Below are 5,585 nucleotides of genomic sequence, written 5' to 3' on the forward strand. Positions count from 1 at the left end.
TGACGCTGAGCTGGAGGTCCAGGGAGCAGGAGTGTTTTTGGCTAATGTTCCACAGTCAACACCAGCAAAGCATCAGGACTCTGGTCCAGGAGCTACCACGAGACAGTTTGCAGATGCTCAGTCTAAACTTTGTTTAGTGCTCACAAGTCCTGAAAGTGTTGGAAAGAGGACAAAACCCTCAACATCTGGGACATATTATGCCCTCCCTGCAATACACTCCCACCAGTCTGTAAGTACCATCATTTGTGACCAGTTAACAAAGTGAAATTATGGTCAATTATGCTTTTGTGTTATACATTGATAAATTAATTTCTAAAAATGTAGTATTTAATAATTTGGTGATGTTGTATCCTTAAAAATGCACAGATATACTGTAATAAATGTATTAAATCTACTATTTACATTACTAATTTATATTCAGTTATATTATAAACCAACTTTAATCCATGTAATTTCACAGCCTCCCGTGTATAATCAACCAGAACAGACGGAAGAGCAATTTGAAGAAAGTTTGGAGCTTGATGTTAGCATGCTTTCCATAGATCCTCCATCGGACAAGAAAGATCTTAGTTTCTTAGTTAGATCTTAGAGTTCAACATCAACGTCTGCCCCAAGCTAGAAGATGAGGAATGTGAAATGCATTGGAAACAGATAAAATGGATTGTCAACGAGCCCAATGTCATGGAGCTTTTCAAAACATATCAAGAATGTGGATCAGTAATAACAAAGACCAGAAAAGCAACTGTGGGAAGTGTTCTCCGTGTTCACTGGGAATGTGAAAAAAAACACAAGGGAAAGTGGAGTTCATGCACTGATATTAGGGGAATACCCGCTAATAATCTTCTTGTTTCTGCATGCACACTATTCACTGGAGCAACATATACAGACATCACTGATTGGGCCACTTTGCTCAACCTTCAAATACCCCATAAAACCACTTACCATGACATTAAGTCTTCCTACCTTATTCCAGTCATTAATGAAGAATATCAAGAACAACAGAAAGCAGCAATTAATGACTTACATTTGCAAACTGAACTCCATGATCCAGTTCATTTGTCCGGAGATGGGAGGTCAGACAGGCAAGTAAATGTAGTTATTAATTTTTTTGGACAATTTTAGAAAATTAACAATACTGAAATGTTTTGTACTTGTGCTTCTTTTAGCCCTGGATTTTCGGCGAAATACAACACTTACAGTTTAATGGATGACACAACAGACAAGATTGCTCACTTTGAGTTGGTGCAGGTCAGTTTACATGACATAATTCTACATCCCGTATGTTATTAATTATAAGTAACCTTAGTAAGTGTTCAGTATTTTAAAGTGAAGTACAGTAACATTACTGGCAGTTTTTGCAATGTTATCTTATTCCAGTCATTAATGAAGAATATCAAGAACAACAGAAAGCAGCAATTAATGACTTACATTTGCAAACTGAACTCCATGATCCAGTTCATTTGTCCGGAGATGGGAGGTCAGACAGGCAAGTAAATGTAGTTATTATAAAATTTTTTGGACAATTTTAGAAAATTTTAACAATACTGAATTGTGTTGTACTTGTGGTTCTTTTAGCCCTGGATTTTCGGCGAAATACAACACTTACAGTTTAATGGATGACACAACAGAGAAGATTGTTCACTTTGAGTTGGTGCAGGTCAGTTTACATGACATAATTCTACATCCCATATGTTATTAATTATAAGTAACCTTAGTAAGTGTTCAGTATTTTAAAGTGAAGTACAGTAAAATTACTGGCAGTTTATGCAATGTTATGATCAATATAAAATGCTTTTAATAATACTTAATAAAATATGTTGGTTATTTTGAACATCAACGACAATACACACACACCTTGTTTATCTAGCATGGTATTGCATTTCAGGTTACAGAAGCATCTAGTTCTGTGGCCATGGAGCCAGTAGGTTTCAAGAGGGCTGTGAACACACTACAAGAGCAAGAAATCAAAATAGATGTGCTGACCACTGACAGATCGCCATCTATTAGAAAGATTATGCGTGTAGAATATCCCAACATTCACCACAAATTTGATATTTGGCATGTAGTCAAAGGTAACTGTCTCACAACAAATTAATACTGCTATATATATATATATATATATACAGAGGTGGGACCAAGTCATTGTTTTGCAAGTCACAAGTAAGTCTCGAGTCTTTGCATTCAAGTCTCGAGTCAAGTCCCGAGTCAAGACAGACAAGTCCCAAGTCAAGTCCCGAGTCAAGACAGGCAAGTCCAAGTCGAGTTGCAAGTCTTCAGCTTTAAGATTCAAGTCTTAAACAAGTCATTAGTGCTCTTTGCCCAAATTAGTGTCTCAGTATTAATTACCATATCAAATGTATAGTAATTTATATCAGGAAGGCAGGTAGAATATGTTTGACATAGTTACATTTCATGTGAGATGGATGCCCTTAGTAAAACTACTCAAGTTCAATTTTATATATATATATATATAGAGAGAGAGAGAGAGAGATAGATTAATCATGAATTATCCAAAAAGCAGCATAGTTCAAAGCTTATTTATTCCTATGTAGGAATATAAAATGTGTTGTTTGCATGGATCAAAAAATTGCTACAATAAACCGTGAAGTACTAAATTAACCTTGGTATGCACTATATTGTCACTCCTTCTTCATTGTTTGATAATTAAAATTATTGTTTTTCAGGACTTTCCAAAAAGTTGTGCTCCATGTCAAGATACAAGGACAATCGAGAGCTGCAGCCATGGATACGAAGTATTTGCAACCATCTATGGTATTGCTCTGCAACTTGTGGAGGTGACCCTGACGTAAGTTCTTTAATGTTTTAATATTAACTTTAATTTCTTAATATATACACACACACACTTGTGTTATCTTTTTGGGGGCGTCACGTAGACATAATAGCCTTTATACTGTACTAATGTTATATATGAGTCCCTGAACCACAACAGGACACAGTCTGCATTTTTTGTAAAAAAAATAAAAAAATAAATAAATTACTATGGTTTGTTAGACTTTGTTCTTTATAGGGAGCTAAATTGTGTTCTTGTAAGGTTTTAAATATTGGGGTTGCTGGACCACAAACATCTATTTTTCTATGTTTAAAAATTCATACATTATTATAATAATTACTTTTTTGTGTATTCATGTATTTATACAGGAACTGATCGAGAATTGGAAGTCCATTCTTTTTCACATTACAGGTGTGCACAGTTGGATTGAAGAAGGAAAGCCGAAAAAATGTGGACACAATGATCTCAGTCCGGAACAGCAACGAAGAAAAAAATGGCTTGGAAAAGACTCACACACTACAGAGTCTTGTCCTGGACAAAGGACTTCTAAAGGATTTGAGGCAAATGGCTCTTTTCAAACACACTGTAAAGTTAGTTATATACACATGTTCATGTAGGTACACCGGATACACATTTTTCTTTTATTTTTAGGACAACTGTAGGTGTTTCATTCTGTCATACTGAAGTACTGCTCAAAGAACCTGCATTTTCATTATGTGTCCATGGTTGCAAGAACACAACTAGCTATCCTTGACCACAATGAAAATGTAGGTCGTCAGCAAGCCACAACCACTACTGGTAAGTGGAAACAACATACTGTGCATAACTACTAAAAATTTCTCAATATGTAGGGTAATGACAATAGATTTGAGTTCATAAAGTTGAGAATCAAATGGGAATGTTCTGTTATAGTAATGTAATCAATACAATTTGTATAATTTATTCTGTTATGTTTCATCTTTTTTCTTTTATTATAGGTGTACCTCGGTACAATGTGGTTTTCCCGAAACATACCAAAGAATGGTTAGCCAAAGTGATTTTTGAACAAACCACTCAAAAATTTAGAGAGACTCTGGTTGAGAAAGTTCTACAGCGGCAGCTGGACACCAACGTTGTTTACAAGGACATGTTCTTCTCATTTGACTCATCGCCCATTGCCACAGAACATAGCCCTAAAACAAAGGCCTGACAAACAAGAAGTAATTGCAAAGCGCTTATCAAGATTTGGACACTAATTTACTTTAAAAATGTTATGAGTCTAATGTACAATTACTATTATTACTCATGTTGTTTTATATAGCTTTTCTAATTTTTCCTTATTGAGGTAACGACAGAATACACCGTTGGTAAAAAAAAAAAACGTATTTCTTGTGTTAGTGTGAATATATGGTCCTTACTGATGGTACCCTACATCAGTTGCAATTACACATCAACGACTGTAGTTATCTCAAATTTGTTTTATTCTTCCAAATAAATGTATGTGTGAGACATCAATAAGTATGTAGTGTTGATGTATATACAACAACAAATAACATTGAATATGAAAGTAACAAAACTACAGCAATTACAGTAAGTAACAAATACAAATACTACCCAAGCCACAACAAATTATAATGTTTATCAAAAATGTAACATTGTAATTCTAATTCCAATTAATATTCCTACAAAAGACCAAAAGCTTCTTCTGCTTCTCTGAAGCCCACATAATGTCCTGATGGAGAAGGGTATGACTGTCTGATTGCACTGACAACACAGGATGGAAGAACCCTCCTGTTTCGTCTTCCCAATCTCTCTCCTTTCAGCATCCATTCCAGAACTATCCTGTATGCCACCAGCCTGTATTGACTGTAAAATAAAAAAAATGTGTTTAGTGAATAACTTTTAAAAATATATATTTGTACTACATGTAATCACACTACACGCGATACTTACTCTACTGTTAGGGTGCCACCAGGTCCTTGTGGCCTCGGACGGCGTCTCCAGTTAATTTTGGGCAAACTAAAAAACACCTCTAAAACGCTGTTGCTCAGTAGCGGTGGAAACCCATTTTGTTCGGTAATGCAGCGAGATGGAGACAGGGTCTCACCAGCTGACTCACTGACTGATTCTAATGGCGGAATTGAAATGGTCCAGTCGTGGCAGCATTGAGATTCTTCCTCTGTTGGCAATGGTTGGCATTTGCCACATGTGCACCACCACGTCTCGTTAGATCTTCGTCTGCCCGAAGCTTGAGAGGTTTGTGTCGCCGCAGCAGTCTCCTCCATCTGCCTAATTTCTTCCTCTGTGTATTCCGGTTCAAAAAGGTAGGGCAGGGCGAAAAACTCCATCTCATCTTCTCCTCCAAGTTCAAAATCGTCCGACATCGTTGTTTTACCTTTTAACTCCCTTTTTTTGTAAACGGTGTTTGACTTAGTATTTGCACGTTCAACTTGTAAACACTGACTCGGTACTTCAAAAGACCAAAAGCCTCTTCTGCTTCTCTGAAGCCCACATAATGTCCTAATGGAGAAGGGTATGACTGTCTGATGGCACTGACAACACAGGATGGAAGAACCCTCCTGTTTCGTCTTCCCAATCTCTCTCCTTTCAGCATCCATTCCAGAACTGTCCTGTATGCCACCAGCCTGTATTGACTGTAAAATAAAGGAAATGTGTGCAGTGAATAACTTTTAAAAATATATATTTGTACTACATGTAATCATACTACACGCGATACTTACTCTACTGTTAGGGTGCCACCAGGTCCTTGTGGCCTCGGACGGCGTCTCCAGTTAATTTTGGGCAAACTAAAAAA

General features: G+C 36.6%; 1 long non-coding RNA gene across 1 annotated transcript in view; it reads left to right on the forward strand.

The window, feature by feature from the left end:
- Positions 1 to 3,299, forward strand: part of LOC107716496 (uncharacterized) — a 4,437-nt gene extending 1,138 nt beyond the window's left edge. Inside the window, exons 2-3 of the long non-coding RNA XR_001637216.1 lie at positions 2,796 to 2,806; positions 3,160 to 3,299. This is a non-coding gene — a long non-coding RNA (uncharacterized LOC107716496). The remainder of the gene's footprint in view (positions 1 to 2,795; positions 2,807 to 3,159) is intronic.
- Positions 3,300 to 5,585: the final 2,286 nt, after the last annotated feature.

The sequence above is a fragment of the Sinocyclocheilus rhinocerous genome, unplaced genomic scaffold (genome assembly GCF_001515625.1).
Source record: "Sinocyclocheilus rhinocerous isolate Xijiao unplaced genomic scaffold, SAMN03320098_v1.1 scaffold3072, whole genome shotgun sequence".
NCBI lineage: Eukaryota > Metazoa > Chordata > Actinopteri > Cypriniformes > Cyprinidae > Sinocyclocheilus > Sinocyclocheilus rhinocerous.